This window comes from Apium graveolens, chromosome 10, assembly GCF_009905375.1.
Source record: "Apium graveolens cultivar Ventura chromosome 10, ASM990537v1, whole genome shotgun sequence".
NCBI classification, from domain to species: Eukaryota; Viridiplantae; Streptophyta; class Magnoliopsida; order Apiales; family Apiaceae; genus Apium; species Apium graveolens.
In genome coordinates, this window is record NC_133656.1 from 228,232,277 (window position 1) to 228,251,153 (window position 18,877).

Consider the following 18,877-nt stretch of genomic DNA (forward strand, 5'->3'; position numbering starts at 1 on the left):
CTGTAATATCAGGGTTAAATTCTCGACAGAATTCGATCAGGATCCTAATCGAACGATCCTGACCGAATGGAGTGTCGATCAGAGCCATGAGGAGCATAATTCGATCAGGATCCTAGTCGAACGGATTCCTGGTCGAAAATAGGTCTAAAAAAATAGATAAGAAAAAAGAAGAAAAAGAGAAGGAAAAAGAAGAAAAAAAGAGAGAAAAAATGGAAATTTCAGGAAAATTCAGAAAAAATAATAAATCCTGGGATAATTTCCTGAGAAGTTCAAAAATGTCTCAGAAAAATTATAAAAAATTCCTGAAAATTAAGGAATAATTTCCAGATTTTATGGAAAATTACAGGAAATTCCTGGGAAATTTAGGATAATTCCTGAAATCAAAATTCCTGAAAATTAGGGAAAAATCCAAGAAATTAAGGAAAAATCCCAGGAAATAAGGGAAAAATCTCAAAAGTACCAGAAAATTCTTAAAAATAGGAATAAGGTGAAAAAATAACAGGGAAGCCCCAATAAAAACCCTGAAGCCTTGAAAAAAGGCAAAGATTGTTGTAAATGTGTAGGTCGCTCCACACTTTACGTTAAAAATAAAACCATGTAAGGGATTAAATGAGCTTAACTTCAGCGAAATCTAAAATGATTTCCCAGAAGTTGGGGGACAAATGATAAGGATAAAATGAACCTTGATTATGCCATAATTGTAGCATTAATTATATTTGATTAGGATTACGAATAAGGCCCATTAAAAGAAGGCCATATGTATGACATTTAGACCAATAAGGTAAACACATTGATCAGGTCTGATGGAACAAAGAAGGCCCAATAGCCCTGAATATTTATTATTTTCGTAATTAGTAAATATGAGAAAAATCAGCTATTGAGGAAAGTCCTAATAAAGGTATGCAACCTTGTGTATTAGCCTCCAATAGGTCTCATAGGATAAGGAATCAGATTCCTACTTCCTAGGACTTCAAAGTCCATTCTAATTCTGAGACTTCCCACCAAGTCTCCTAAATCTAATCTAATTCAAGGTGTTCCACACCTATATAAAGGGTCCTCACCCCCACAATCAGAACTATATTTTTTGACTTGATCCTTGACAATCGGCAATGTACGTAGGCATCTTGTTAAGGCAGATCGAGTCACGAGACACAAGAGCAGTCAAATCGAGCCTCGAAGCTCATGAACCCCAGTAATAAATACAAAAATTAATACACCCTAGTTTTCTATCCATAACACTCACACCTTTTAAAATTTAAGGTTTGGAATATTTGGAGCATATTAAGAATAAGGAATGAGAACATTGTGGAGATATGTGCTGATTAGTTTCCTGCTATTTGATTAGAATAAATACTTTCATGCCATAAGAATAAATTTGATATCCGTTTAGACAATTATTATCAAATTTGTGGAGTTGCGTCTCCGTTTTATGGTTTTTGGATTTAATAAAGTTTGACCGCTGCTTTGACATTCGTGATATATTTGAATTATCGGATAAGAATCTATTTTATTTAAGTTTTTGTATTTAGATTTAATAGTCTGAAAAGTTGGGATGTTACAGTTGGTATCAAGAGCATGCTGTTTTCTGCTCAGCCCTAGTATTATGTATAAGACTAGTACATTCCCTAAGATGCGATCCCGTGGACCATAGTTTAAGTTTGACCTATAAGAGATTAGCAGTCGTAGATGTATGAGTTTGTTGTGAATTTGGGGACCGTGTTCTTTTTAAGGAGGTTTGTAAGTAATATCCCGTAATTTTTAGAATTAGATTAAAAATAGGAATAATAGAGAAAAAAGGATTAAAATTTGATTAATATTAGAATTTAAAATTGGTATAGACTAATGGACCTAAAATCTGAATCATATTTTAATATGTATAACTTATAGGTTGAGAAAAAGGGTTTTATAGCGTTATAGATACATTCCATTCGTTTTTCTCATTTTTAATATTAAAATTCGTAGGGTAAAAAGCCATAAAAATCAGCAATCTTGTAATATTATTATAAAATTTATCATAAGTCGGAATCGTTGATTCTGGACTTTACGGAAAGGTCTTTTCATTTTTTTCAACTTCTGTGATTCGAGGTTTTCAAGAAAACATAGTTTAGATGGTCAAAAAGAGTAAATTTAGATCTGGTCAGAACTTGGGATAAGTTTTCGATCGATCTTACTGTTATGGATTAAAAACTAAGGTCTATTAATTACTGTATTTATTACTAAGGTTCGGGAGCTCAAGGCCTTTAATGGTTGCTCTTGTGTTTCGTAGCTTAACTCTGCCTTTACGAGATGCCTACGTATCTCTGTAATCTAGAGAATCAAGCCAAAAAACATAGTTCTGATTTGTGGGGTAAGACCCCTTATATAGATGTGGGGAGTCCTTGAATTGGACTAGATCTAGGAGACTTGGTGAGCAAGTCTCAGAATTAGAATGGACTTTGGAGTCCTAGGAAGTAAAAAATTGATTCTTATCCTATTAGGTCCATTGGAGGCTGGTCTACAAGGATTTATGCCCTCACTGGGACTCATCTTGACAGATGATTTATCCCTTATTAATTAATTACGAAATTAATTAATATTCAGGGTTTTGGGCCCTTTCTAATTGGGTTTCGTTATTGGACCGTAATCTGGTCTAATTGATTTTAAAACCAATTATATTTCTAGGCTATTTTTGGGCCCCTATCAAGGGTCTTGGGCCTCTTCTAATGGGCTTAACAACTAGCCCAATTAATGCGATATTAATTATGCAATCAGGGTTTATTTATTTTATTTCCTATCATTTTATGGATTAAAAACTAGGGTCTATTAATCACTGTATTTATTACTAAGGTTCGGGAGCTCAAGGCCTTTAATAGTTTCTCTCGTGTTTCGTAGCTTAACTCTGCCTTTACGAGATGCCTACGTATCTCTATAATCTAGAGAATCAAGCCAAAAAATGTAGTTCCAATTTGTGGGGTAAGGCCCCTTATATAGATGTGGGGAGTCCTTGAATTGGACTATATTTAGGAGACTTGGTGGGCAAGTCTCATAATTAGAATGGACTTTGGAGTCCTAGGAAGTAGAAAATTGATTCCTTATCCTATTAGGTCCCTTGGAGGCTGGTCTACAAGGATTTATGCCCTCATTGGGACTCATCTTGACAGCTGATTTATCCCTTATTAATTAATTACGAAATTGATTAATATTCAGGATTTTGGGTCCTTTTTAATTGGGCTTTGTTATTGGACCGTAATATGGTCTAATTGATTTTAAAACCTATTATATTCCTAGGCTATTTTTGGGCCCCTATCAAGGGTCTTGGGCCTTTTCTAATGGGCTTAACAACCAGCCCAATTAATGCGATATTAATTACGCAATCAGGGTTATTTATTTTATTCCCTATTATTTGCCCCCCAACTTCTGGGAAATCGTAAAAAGATTTCGCAGAAGTAAAGTTATTCCCTTATAGGGTATCATTTTTACGTAAAGTGTGGAGCCACCTACACATTTACAACGGTTTGCCTTGCTTACGGCTTTAGGGTTGCTATTTAGAATTTCCCTATTATTTTCTTACATTTTTCCCTCTTTTTAAGAACTTTCTGGTATTTTCAGGAATTTTTTCCTAGTTCTCAAGGATATTCTGATACTCACATATATTACTTCTTTAATTTTTCAAGAATATTTTTATCAAAAAATAATTTTTGAAATTATTTTCAAAATTTCCCTAATTTTCGGGGATTTTTCAGAATTTTTCAGAAATTTTCAGCCCTTTTTCGACTAGGATTCTAGTCAAAAATTTGACCTGGATCCTAGTCGAATTTTGGGCCAGCTCCTGGATCCTGGTCGAAGAATTTCGATTAGGATTCACGACCAGGATTTCGACCTGGATCCTAGTCGAGTTGACGACCTGGGTCTCGGTTGAACTTCATGCCACCTTTTGACTCCTGCTCGTGAAACTTTGACTAGGATTCACGGCCAGGATTTCGACCTGGTAACTAGTCGAGTTGACGACCTGTGTCTTGGTCGATTTTCATGCCACTTTTTGACTCCTGCTCGTGAAACTTCGACTAGGATTCACGACCAGGATTTCGACCTGGATCCTAGTCGAGTTGACGACCTGGGTCTTGGTCGATTTTCATGCCACCTTTTGACTCCTGCTCGTGAAACTTCGACTAGGATTCACGACCAGGATTTTGACCTGGATCTTAGTCGAGTTTACGACCTGGGTCTTGGTCGAAATTCATGACCTTTTTTTGTTCCTTTTCGAAAGATTTCGAGCTTGATCCACGACCAGGATTTCGACCTGAATCCTGGTCTTTTTGATGGGTATTTTCCTGGAGGATTCACGATCTCAAACACGACCTCAATCTTTGTCTATTAGGCGGGTGTTTTTCTGGCTCTTGTTCGAAAGAATTCGAACAGGATCCATGACCTTAAACACGACCTCAATCCTTGTATATTAGGCGGGTGTTTTTCTGGCTCCTACTCGAAAGAATTCGAACAGGATTCACGAGCTCAAACTCAACCTCAATCTTGGTCTATTTGAATGAGTTAGCTTTATTGGGATTTTCCTAATCCAACTTGGATTTGGGCCTTGATTTGGGCCTCTATTTTTCCAAATCCTATTTAGATTTGGGCCTTGATTTGGGCCTCTATCTTTCCAAATCCTATTTAAGATTTATCAAGGATATTCTGGAATATTCTGGAAAGTTCCTAGAACTTGGCTTTGTCTTTGGGCTTTCAACCTAATGGGCCTCTTTTCACCTTTTCATCTTCTCTTTGGCTGCCTATATAAGAAAGTGAAGTGAGTCATTTTTCCTCACTTATCATTTCTTGCTTCTTGAGCTCTCTTCTTCTTCAAAGAAACCCAAGGTCTTTTTCAAAGTCTTCTAAGCCTTATCTCGCTTTCTCTTCCGGCTCTTACAAATTCCCAGGTATATTTCTTGCATTATTTTTGCTTTTCTCGTTTTCATATGTTTTGATTTATGCCTAAATCTGCTTTTTTTGCTCTTTCTTAGATGGCAAATAAGAGAATGACCCGTTTGGCTAAAATGAATGTGGCCAAGAAGTCCAATGAGTTCCCCATTCGATCAAGGTACACTTCCTTGATTGATATGATTAACACTCGAGGGGACAAGTACACGTCCGACACTCACCTGGCTGCGCATGATCACGTTAATATTTTCTGGGATCCAAAGGAGTTGGAAAAGATGAGATCTTTCTTCAAGATCAAAGATCCCTTCAAGTTGGTTCTTGCGGGTCCGGCCGACAGGGCCTGTCACTGGAAGAAAGACGCTTTATGTGTCTTCAGGGACACCTTATGGGCAGGTATCAGACTCTCTTTTCATCTTTTTATTCCGGTTTTATTAGCTGATGTGGGCATCAGCCCTTCCCAACTCCCTCTAAACTCTTGGAGGTTGATTCTTTTCTATTTATCGCAATACGCCAAGCATAACGTCCCTACTTCGGCCGCTGTGTTCAGAAAATTTTTTTAGTTCAAGAACATCCCTGACAAGAATCCGGGGTGGGTTTCTTTGAACAAGCGCCCCACCGTCCCTCACATAGTGAATGGGAAATGCATCCCCGACTACAACTTGGGGTGGAAAAAAGAATTTCTTTATGTTCTCTGGGAAGGCGGAGACTGGGGGACTCTCTTTCGCTCGTCCTTTGGGAAAGCCGTGGATGGGAGCCCGAACGACATTGTTTTAACTGAGGAGGAGACCAGGGCCTTCAACCTCCTTACCCAGGATAATGGGACATCACACTCTTGGGATCTCATCAGAGAGACCGCTCTTGTGGAGCGTGGCCTTTCTCCCGTTCCTAAACAAGGTACGTTTTCTTCCCTTTCTAGTTATTTTCAGTTTTCCCATCTTTTTACTTTACTATTTTCTCAATTCACTTTTTATTTAATTCTTGCAGTGGCTGAGAGGATCGAAGAGGCTACCAAGCCTAAGACCTGGAAACGACCAGGATGAAGCATGCCGGAAAGGTCTTCAAGGATCGCACCTTGGGAATCGCTTCCCGGAGTTCCTTCTTCAGGCAAAAAAAGGAGATGAGGAAGGCCCCAGCCAACCCTTGCGTACAAAATAGAAACCAGGGCCTTCTTCCAGCCTACCTAGGGAATCCGGGGAAAGGACTCGATTGTTGACAATACAAAACTTGCCCAGGAATGGTTCATCCAGTCTATTTCCCCTATAGACTATCACGATCTTGTCCTTCAACAGGACTTGGAGGCTAACGAGCTTTTCGGTGCTCAGGCCCTGGAAATGGTACGTCTCTTTCCTTTTGTTATCCATAGCTTTCCGTCATGATTTTCCTTATTTCTTACTTTCTCTTTATCTCTTATAAGCGAACGTCCATTTTCAAGGGGCGCTTCACCAAGCTAAGGCTTGGAAGGTTGGCTTGGAGGATACAACCAAGAAGCTGGAGGAGGCTAACCAGCAAATAGAGACTCTCAAAGCCCAACTTGCCTCCTGAACTTCTGATCTGGAAACGGCCCGGGCTGAGATTGTGATCCCTAAGGCTCAAAAGGACAAAGCCTTCGATGGCTGGATGGACACACAAGAGTTCAAAGACTTAATGGTAGAGCATGATGCCCTCCTTCACCCAGTCATCTATAAGGAAGGTTGGGATGCTGTTGTAGAAGCTATTCAGGATGAGTTTCCTGAGATTCTTGAGCAAGCTCCCTCCCCTTGTCCTATGAAGGTCCCAACACTTGGAGGCGTTGCTGACAAGCTAGATGAACTTATTAAGGAGAGTACTTCAGCGTCCTCAGTTAGAGCGCCATCAGGAAGCCAGGTCCAAAGCCAGAAGAGGAAGGAGCCTGAATCTAGCTCTGGAGAGGATGAATTTTCTTCTGAGGAAGAGGCCGAGCCTATTGTAAAGAAGACCAGGGAGGAAGAGACTCCAAAACCAGAGTCCCCAAAGGCATCTGAGGCGTCTAAGGGTAGTTCTGAGGAGACCTCTGCGGAGACTTCTGAAGAAACTTTCGAGGGACCAACTCAGGAGACGTCTGAGGAGACTTTAGACAGTGGCTTTGAAAATCTGAGCCTTCTAAGGCCTAACTTCTTTGTATTGTGTATTTTTCTTTTCTTCAGACATTTTCAAACTTTGTAATTGACTTTGGATGTTTTTACTCATTTTGCTTAGTGATTCAAACATAGCCCAACTTTCCGAACTCAAGTTTATAACTTGGTTTTGTCTTTCATAATATAACAATCCAACAAGCTAGATCAAACTGAATGTTTTTCATTATAACTTGGTATTTTCGACACCTTACATGAGATGGGTTCAACCCTGATAAAATTAAACATATCTTCTATCAAATTTATAAAAATCCTAAGCAAGCAAAGCTTCAAGGTGCTTTTAAACCTACTTGTCATCTCGACAAGTGAGAATCGTGCTCAACCATTTTACACATAGTAAACCTTCAAGTTCTGTGTGTGCCAGGTTCTTGGGACTTCAAAACCATCCATAGTCTTCAGCTTGTAGGTTCCTCTTCCTTGAACACTCTTGACCTTGTATGGTCCTTCCCAATTTGGGGCAAGTTTCCCTTTCTACCCAAGACCGGAAGCTTCCACCTTCCTTAGAACCAAGTCACCTTGCTTGAAGAACCTTTCCTTAACCCTTAGGTTGTAGTAGAACGAAGCCTTTTTCTGATATTCCACTATCTTTGCATGCGCCTCATCTCGTACTTCATCAATTAGATCCAGGGCTAATCTCTTCCCCTCCTCATTTTCTTCAACATTAAAAGCTTGGATTCTGGGAAACAAATGTGATATCTCTACAGAAACAACCGCCTCTGTCCCATATGCTAACATGAAGGGAGTTGCTCCAGTCGTGACTCTACAAGTAGTCCTATAGTTCCATAGAATCGGGAGTATTTCATCCACCCAGTTATTCCTTGACTTCTTGATCCTCTTCTTTAGTCCATCCAGGATTATTCGATTTGCCACTTCCGCTTGCCCATTGGCTTGCGGGTGAGCCACAGAGGTAAATCGCAATTCAATTTCATTCTCCTCACAATACTTCTTAAATTCCTTATTGTTGAACTGTGTTCCATTATCAGTGACTAGGATACGAGGAATTCCATATCGGCACATGATGTTTTCCCACAGGAATTGTGCAACTTGCTTAGTCGTGATCTTGGCCAAAGGTCTGGCTTCAATCCATTTAGTAAAATAATCAATGGCTACAATCAGGTACTTCCTTTGTGTCGTGGCCAGGGGGAAAGGTCCAAGTATATCCATTCCCCACATGGCAAATGGGATGGGAGAGTTGATGGAGGTTAACATCTCGCGGGGTTGTCGAATGACAGGTGCATATTCCTGACAACGATCACACTTCTTCACATACTCATTGGCATCGGCCATCATCTCTAGCCAATAGAAGCCTAAACAGGTTATCTTGTGAGCCAATGCTCTGCCCCCCAGGTGTTGTGTTGGATTTTTAATCGCAGCGGGGCATGGCAAAACACTTTTACACATATAAAATCCAAATAAAATCATATAAATCGTGGTAAAAACATAGGGATCGAATCTAACCTTTAAAATAATTCGGAGACAATGATCAGAGATCCTTAGCAGTTGCTCCTCAAGTGTGAAGCACTCCACCGGTATCCACCAAGAAAATGATGTGAAGGAGGAGGAAGGAGGTGGAGAGAATTGGATTTTCCAAACTTTTTGGGTTTTGGGGTTCCAATAAAAATAGGGTCTATAATAGTATATTTATAGGCAAAATTTTCAGCTGAAATTTTCCCATAAATATTATTATTATTATTATCCCATTTATTATTCTCATTAATAATTAAAACACCTTTTAATTATTAATCCTTTTTTTAAACACTTTAGAAATAATTCTCTCTCTTGATTTAATTTCCAAAAATTAAATCCTTAATTAATAATATTAAGAACTTTTCTTAATTAATTTATAATCAATTAAATCTCATTTAATCAATTATTAAATTTGCCAATTAATTATTTATTTCACAAATAAATAATTATTAGCCATTATTAATTAATTCCTCCACCATTAAATCATTCTCTTTTTATGGTGTGACCCTGTAGGTTCAATATTAAGCCGGTAGTAGAAATAAATAATAATAAAACTATTTTATCATTATTTATATAAATTCTCTAATTTATTAAATATGATTAATTAATTAATCACATTTATTCTACATCGTGAGGGATACTTCTCAGCATATCGCGATTATCCGGATAATATGAATTCACTGCTTAGAATACCAAGAACCTATTCAGTGAATAGTTACCGTACAATAAACTCCTTCTACCCTACAATGTCCCGATTAAATACAAGGCATGGATCTCGTGTCAAGCCTATCTAATTTAATCACTTGCTTACCATTTACTATGCGTAGTTCTATGCAAATTAGAAACTCCTTTCTAATTTCATTCACTCTGGCCAGAGATTCCTGAACTAGTATAAGTGGATCAGCCTTGAACATTCGCTTCCTTCACTGGAAGGGGTAGATCCTTTATTGATCATACACTATCTTCGTGTATAAATTCCTATACCCAGAAGAGCCCTAATAATTGTCCCCGGAGACTAAGAACTAAACCAAAGCATAGTTCAGTGTACACAAGATGACTATGATGACCTCAAGTCTAAGGATACTTGTACAACTATCACTATGTGAACAACTGCTGACACGTGAGTGAACTCCATCAGTTGTTCAACTGTGCGAGTCATGTTCAGTGAACTTATTCTATAATAAGCACCTACATACTAGCTATAGTGTCACCACACAAATGTCTATGAGAACAGACATCCTTCATAATGAAGCAAGCATAGTATGTACCGATCTTTGCGGATTATTAATTACCAGTTAGTACTCCTATGATCAGGAACTATTTAAGTTTAGAGTTATCATCTTTTAGGTCTCACTATTATGATCTCATCATAATCCATAAAAAGCTTTATTCTAAACTATGGTATATCTTATTTAAACACTTAAATAGATAAAGCCCGTAATAAAAACAAAACAAGTCTTTTATTAATATCAATGAAATCAAAACAGATTACACAGGAAGTTATTCCTAAATCCTAATACATGATTGGACTTAGGACATATTCCTTTCATGTTGCCCACAGATACCTTCATGTACTTCTTCAAGAACCAAGAGTGCCTCATCGGGCCTCAGATATCTTAAGTAAGGAACCACATAAGATCTTTTATATAAAATCCCATCGATCAAGGAGTATCTCAGTGCTCGAACAGCCAACTTCCGTGCTTCAGTCACGTCATTCGGCAGCCAACCAGTTTGAATATGGGCCTTAATGGGATCTATCCATGACGTCCCCAGCCCTATAAGAGCTACAAGCTTAACATCAATACTTCGTGTCTTCAAAACGCGGAAGTATACACTTCCTGAACTTTCCTCTATCTCAGATGAAGCAAACTTTGACAATGCATCCGCCTTAACATTCTCCTCCCTTGGGATGTGCTCGATATGACACTCATTGAATTGAGTCATCACAGCTCTTACTAGGCGGACATACTTAGCCATCGTATCATCCCTCGCCTCAAACTCTTTCTTCACCTGGGATATGACCAACTTCGAGTCTCCACAGACTTTCAAGTTTTTGACTCTTAGTATCCCTGCTAGGTCGAGGCCAGCTATCAAAGCCTCATATTTTGCTTCATTGTTTGTGGTTGGGAATTCTAACTTCATAGCATATTCAATCAGGAACCCATCGGGGCTTTGCAAAACTAGCCCTGCTCCACTTGAATTTGTTTTTGATGCTCCATCAAAATAGAAGACCCAATTCCTTTTTCTTGACTTCCTTCTCTTTATCCCCTTTATCACCTTCTGTGTTTGGAGGTATAGTATCTTCCTGCCCCCGACTTCTTGGTTGGGTATGGTATATTCCACCACGAAGTCAGCCAATGCCTGGGGTTTTATTGTCGTTCGTGGCTTATACTTGATGTCAAATTCTCCCAACTCTATTGCCTACTTAATTAGCCTCCCACTAGCCTTGGGACTATGAATAATATTTCTTAAGGGCTGATTTGTTAGCACCTCAATCTGATGAGCCTGAAAATAAGGACGCAACTTTCTTGAAGCCATTACCAAGGTAAAGCAAACTTCTCAATAGTTGAATAATTCAACTCAACCCCATGCAGAATTTTGCTAACATAGTATACGGGTTTCTGGACTTTAAGCTCTCCCTTAACCAATACAGCGCTCAAGGCATTTTCTGAAACGGCCAGATACAAATATAAAACTTCATTCAGAGCTAGCTTGGCCAACAACGGGGCATGGACCATATATTTCTTTAATTCTTCGAATGCCTTATGGCTTTCCTCAGTCCATACAAATTCATTATCCTTCTTCAAAGACTTGAAGCACTTGTCCCCAGACTTGGAGATGAATCACCCCAATGCAGGAACCCTTCCAGTGAGCTTTTGAATATCTTTGATAGTTTTTGGTGGCTCCATGTCCAGAATTGCCTTTATTTTATCTGGATTGGCCTCGATTTCTCTTTTGGAGACCATCAATCCCAAAAACTTTCCAGATCCCACTCTGAAAGCACACTTTGCAGGATTTAACATCATCTTGTGGTATCTCAGGACCTCAAAAGCTTCCCTCATATGGGTTATATGGTCAGTCTTTACTAGACTTTTGACTAGCATGTTATCAACATAAACTTCCATGGTCTTGCCAATAAGATCCTTGAAAATCTTATTTACCAACCTATGATGGGTGACTCATGCATTCTTGAGACCAAACGCCATAACAAGATAACAAAAAATACCAAGGTCAGTGATGAATGATACCTTTGGGATGTCATCCTTATACATCTTGATCTGATTATATCCACTGAATCCATCCATGAAACTCAGCATCTCGTGACCAGCAGTAGCATCTATCAACGTATCTATCCTCGGTTACGGGAAACAATTCTTTGGGCATGCATCATTTAGATCAGTGAAGTCCACACACATTCTCCACTTTCCATTAGCCTTCTTCACCATCACAGGGTTTGCTAACCATTTCGAAAACTGAATCTCTTCAATGAAACCGGCCTCTAAGAGCTTCTCTACTTCTTGTTTAATAGCTTTTGGCCTCTCTGGAGCGAAGCTTCTTTACTTTTGCTTCACTGTCTTCCGATTTGGATCCACATTCAGCTTGTGAGTGATCAGTTCCGGGTCTATACCTGGCATATCAGCTGCCGGCCATACAAACACATCACTATTTTCTTGCAAAAATTTTACCAACTTCCCTCTATGGGGATCCTCTAGTGTGGCTCCAACGAAAGTCACTTTCTCAGGATCCTCGGGAGCCAAAGAAATCGAAACCAAGTCTTCTGTTAGCTTCCCTCTTTTCTCATCATTCTCTCGGATATCCAGATCTTCAATAGGCAGAAGCTGCCCCCAACTCCATCTGCCCTAAGAGAGGCCACATAACAACTGCTTGCCATCTTTTGATCTTCTCTCTTTTCTCCAATCCCATTCCGGGTGAGAAACTTTATCACTGAATGGTAGGAGGAAGGGACTGCCTTAAAGGCATCTATCCCTATTCTGCCCATGATCGCGTTGTAAGTTAAACTAGACTTCACCACCATAAAGTCCAACATCTGTGTTGCTTGCCTTGGTTCCTGACCTATGGTTGTTGGTAACTTAATTATCCCTTCTACGGGGCACTCCACTCCTGCAAATCCATATATTGGCATATCAGTTGGGGTCAATTGAGAATCATTGTAACTCATCCTTAAAAAGGTATCATGAAGCAAGATATCCACAGAGGCTCCATTATCTATAAGGACCCTCTTCACTGGGGTGTTCCCTATTATCGGTGTTATGACAAGCGGGTCGTCATGAGGAAATTTCATACCTTCCAAGTCAGAATCATCAAATGCCATTGTCACTCCTGTCCTAGCCCTCTTCGGGGCTTCCCCAACAATATGCATGACTTCTCTAGTATATTCTTTCCTTGAGTTCTTGGATAAACTAGCAGCAGTTGGTCCCCCAAAGATTGTATTTATCACATGACCTCGGGGTCGTGATCCTCCAAAGATCATATTTATCACTGATCCCCTAGGATGGGGATTTCGCCCCTGATCGTCTTGATCTCTCCTCCGATCATCGAAGTTCTTTCTCACATTGTTGTTCCTATCTCCTCCATCTCCAGTGTACTTGTTCAATTTTCCTTTTCGAATGAGGAACTCAATTTCATCTTTCAATTGTCTACACTCAACAGTGTCATGACCTGCATCCTTGTGAAATCTACAATACTTGCTCTTATCTAGTTTGGTAGGATCGGCCCGTTTAGGCCAACGAATATCTCTATCTTTCTCAATTTCCATCAAGATATGGCTTCTAGGAGCATTCAATTTAGCATATTCAGTGAAATTTTGCCCAGGTCTTCCCTTCTTCGGGGTCGAATCAGTGTTTTGCTTAGTTCTAGGATACTTGTCCTTAGAAATATACTCCATATCAGTCTTTCGCTTCCTGCCACCAGCGGGCTCGTTATTCACTATTGTCTTCCTCATGCTCTCCTCCACTTTGATGTATTTCCCGGCCCTATCTTGGATATGTAACATACTTTCAGGAGGGCGCTTGGCTAATGACATCTTAAAGAACTCATCCCTAGTTCCCTGCTGCAGTGCTATCATAGCCACCTTGTCATCAAGATCCGGGACCTTCAAGGCTTCCTTGGTGAAATGATTGAGATAGTCTCTCAAGGACTATTTCGCTCCCTGCACGCTCCCTGCACAATTCTCATGAGGAATGCTGAACTTTTCTCATGCACTCTCCCGCTGATGAATTGCTTAATAAAACCTGACTTAATTCTCTGAATGACCCAATAGAGTTCGGGGGCAAACGACTGTACCATCTTTGAGCCATTCCCGACAGGGTTTGAGGAAAGGCCCGACACTTAATAGCATCATTCACGGGCTGTAACAACAGTGCATTAGAGAATGTCCTGACATGATTAGCGGGATCTCCAGTGCCATCATAAGCTTTGATAGTGGGCATCTTGAACTTCCTTGAGATATGGGCACTCATTATCTCTTCGGTGAATGGTGGAGTAGGATCATCAGGATCTCCAAGGGGAAGAAGATTGCTTGGATCAGCTCTTGGGACAACAATCCTTCTTTGTGACGGACCATCCAGGTCTATGATTGGAGGAGGATTTCTCCCCCTAGGTGGTAGTGGGGGTCTGGGGGTCTGGTGCGCCTCCAAGTCGCGCTTCAGCCTTTGAATCTTATCCTCATGAGCCCTGATTCTCTCCCGCTCTTCTTGGGAATTCGTCCATCGGGTGCTCCTGGGACGTTGGTTACCATCAGGCATCGACTCTTTGCCAACACGTCTCCTTCTTGAGGCCACTTCATCATCCGAAGATTCGGAGTCTCTCTCAGTATAAGGACCAGAAAATTCCTGATCCTCCGGGATAGGATCCAAACCTTGTATGTAGGGGGTGTTTGCCCCCGTGCTTCACCCCGTCCAGCATGTCCACTTCCTCCAACCTCGGGGTAAAGGGGCATCCCATAAGGGGGGTTATTGGTCACAATAGTCGAATACTCATACCCAACGGGTCGAGAATTCACAGGTGTATGCAGCTGTTGAAGTTGGGGATTCGTCCCTTGAGGAGCTGGGGGAAAGTCCCTTGGAGTTGAGATTCAGTTGCCCCTACCTGGGCTCCTCCTTGGGTGGCGGCATAGGTTGAATGCGGAGGTACCTCCACTGTTGACGAAATTGTTTGGGTCGTCCCCGCTGGTGTTCCTCCTTCAAGGGCGTTGCTTCATCTCCGTGTTCTCGCCATGGTTGTTGTTGTGCTTTCCCACAGACGGCGCCAAATGTTATGGATTAAAAACTAGGGTCTATTAATTACTGTATTTCTTACTAAGGTTCGAGAGCTCAAGGCCTTTAATGGCTGTTCTCGTATTTCGTAGCCTAACTCTACCTTTACGGGACCGGACAAATTTATTATTTTAGAGAGTTTATTAATTTAACGAGTATTAATTTAAAGAGTTTCTACTGTATAATTTTGTTTAGCCCGACCGGGTGAATATATATATATATATATATATATATATATATATAACGAAAATTATTAGACATATTATAATCTGTTATGAATAGTAATTCATTTATGAGAGTGTTTTATTTTAAATATTACTATAATTACGGTGACAACCCGACTAACAACCAAACTTTCATTGTTTTGCCTTTAATATAATAGTACAGATAGATAGATATATGAATATGTTTTCCAGTTTTATAGGATGTTACATAATTTCTCACATCTCATCCTTGTTAAATAATACTCCCTCCGTCTTATTTTTTGTCCATCAACTTAAATTCAAATTTTATTCAATCAAATTAAGTAGAATGATAGTTGCCATAAAGTAAAACTACAACAACAATTTTTACCTTTTATTTATCTTTTACACACCTTTTATTCACCACTCTTTTATCATATTAATCAAATTGGATAATTATTTTGGGACAGAGAAAAATGATAATAGTAGACAACAAAAATAAGATTGAGGGAGTAATATATTTTTTCTTCATAAACTTAAACTATTCTACTTTGATTATACATGTATTTTTAGATTTATAATTTGTTAAAATAATTTGAAATCTTTTTTTTTAATAAATAATGATACATTTTTTTTAAATTTAAAATTCTTTCATTTATAAATTAGGAAACATGTGAATTTTAATTGAATACATGAATTTTATGAAAAGAGTGACAATTGACTTGCACATGGATTTCAATTCGTGCATGGTATTTGTAAGCACTAACTATAATCTATTCACCAGCTTCATTCACCGGCTTCAGCTTTGCACAGATTAAGATCTTTCATATCTCATATTTTTTAAAATTATGATATGAATTAATATTATAATTAAAAAAAATGTTTGAGCCGCCCTCCCTACAAACACAATATTGATATAAAATTGTCTACTTTAAATACGTATCCTTGTCAAGTATAAAATCGAAAACCTAATTTCTGATAAATATGAATGTGTTTTCTAATTGAAAGAGGATGGTACCTAAACTTTCACATCTCATTTTTCTTAAATCGTGATATATTTTTCTTTATAAATTCAAACTACCTGCATTTAATTATACATATCTTTTCAGACTTATATTTTGTTAAAAAATGATATGAACCTCTCTTATTTATAAATAATGATAACTTTTTCTTTAAAATCCGGACTCTAAATAAATCTGCGCTTCGAGGCGGTGTTACGAAACTTTTAAAAAGTTTGAGATAAACTAATATTATAATTTAAATAAAAATAATTAGTTTGAGCCGCACTCCTGTCAAACACAATACTAAATTTCTTATAATTTACATAAAATCTAGTTTGAGCCGTCATCCTGTCAAACACAATACTAAGTAAAAATTTACTATAATTTAGATCAAAATTAGTTCGAGTCCTTCGTCCGTCAAATACATTAGTAATAAAAAAATATTAAAATTTAGATAAGTATTAGTTTGAGCCTTCATCCCGTCAAACACAATACTAATAAAAGATTATTATAAATTAAAAAGCATTAGTTTGATCCACCCCTCCATCAAACACAATATTTATAAAAAATACCATAATTAAGATAAAAATTATTATCTTTTACTATAAATTCAAATATCTCTCCTTATAAATAAAAATATCTAATATTGGGCTAGAATAATGATCAGCCATAGATGGTATCATCAATGAGTTAAAATGTATTTATGTATGTATATATAATATGTGATATATTGATGAGTACTATAGACCGGAAAAATAAAACGTACCTTTTTCAGCATATTAATGAAATAACTACGATGATTTATTGATACACGTTGTGTATTCTTTTAGAATCAGATTGTTATTGTATTTTACTTTTTGTTTTATTAATTGAATGTGCACTCGTAAACCCAAAAACTTTATATATGATATTCGATTTTTTTATACAAAATTAGGATACCTATTCTAATTCCGAAGGAACTTTTATCTTGTGTACAAATTCAAAACTCTCCTTTTTCTATAAATTCAAATATCTATTATACTTCAAATAAAACTTTATTTATATCTATTCACAATAAATTCTAACTACTCTTCCCTATAAACTCCAACATATATTCTACTTCTTCTATATTAAATGATATTTTTTATGTTTTAGTATTTAAAAATCTAAAATTTTAAGAAAATTAAAAAAATAGATTGAAATGACTTTAGAGCGCCGCAAAATATCCCGTGTCGCGCTTCAGGCAGCGTTACGATATAAATAAAAAATAATTTGAACCGCCTTCTCGACCAAATCTCTTTTTCAGAAGAACTCTTTATCTCGAGTACTTGTCATCGGTAGAGAAGCGAGATGGATGAGCACATTATGTGGCCAATACTAATAGTGTTTCTTTTCTGGTAGTGCAAACTTTTTCACCTGTCACTGATAAAAAAATTGAAGATACATTTTTATAACCCTGAAGAAAATACAATAGCAATAGAGGGTTGGGGTGAACAGAAAAAATAATCGAAAAAACCCGATAAACCAAACCGAAAAAAACCAAACCACTAAAAAACCCAAAGAAAACCGAACCGACAAAAACCCAATTAGCGGTTCAGTTTTGATTATTTCCGATTTTCAATCAAAACCGAACCGAAATTAACCGCACTGCTATATTATATATATATATAATATTATGTATATATACATGTATATATTATCATAACCCGTTTATAATATTTTATGAATGAAATATTTACTTAACATTAGTATGATAAGATACCATAAATATTTACTTGACATTAGTATAATTGTACAGTATAATACCATAAATTAATTAAGATTAATATGTAAATACTCTTAAATCATAATTTTTTTAATATCTATATAATCGATTTTATCATATCTTTTGATATATACTCTTTTTTCATTGTCGTGAAATTTTTTTTATCGTAGGTATCCCTCAGCCGCTACCCTTCGGGTGCGCACAGGATAAACCCTACGGGCTCACACAATATATTTCGTATCTATTTAAGATAATATGAATTATACATCCAAAAAATAATTTTATGAAATATATCAAATTTATTTAAAAAAATTCTAAAGTGACAAATCTTTTGTGATTAATGTAATATTATCATTTAAGTTGATGTTATTTTTTTTCTAACACATTACAAAAAATCGTACAAATAAAAAACGAATAAACACTGAAACCGATGAATGGTTAACCGAAACCGAAAAACCGTTTAAAATGGTTTGGCGGTGGTTAATAATAATTAACCGAACCGAACTGCATGTATTGGTTTGGCTACGGTTATTGCTAAAAACCGCACCATGCACACCCCTAATAGAAGGGTTGAATGCTATAAGATTTTAGAATTTTGAGTATCATAACAATATAATATGAAAATGAAAAGATCGTAAGTTCTAAGTAAACAAAATCAAAATTAGTCCTATAAAAAATTTGTTAAATCAAGAGACAAAAATTTTGGTAAAAGAAAGTGTAAAATATCTCACTATACCACGCAAACCACAAAAAAGATGGGAAACTAAAATTTAAAAAATTAGAATTTCTGTAAAAATATCAGAGACATTATGCATGTACCTGCTTTTTGTACTATCATGCCCAAGTTATTACCTGCAACTAAAAAATTGGAAAAGTAAGTATAATAGTTTAATATGCACATTCATTCAGGATTAACAGAGCCAACTAATGAAGACATGTGTCTTGCTAATTAGATTAGAATTCTCGATTATTTTAGTGTATTATATACTTAAATTCCAAATCACGAAAATAATAGCTCGAACCCCTCTTCTCATCAATTATTTTTTTAAACGAATCAAAGCAAACATTATACTGTCAAATTATACTTAAAAAGACATAAAACCAAATGACGAGAATGCCCCCAAACAAAGAAATCAATAAATTACTA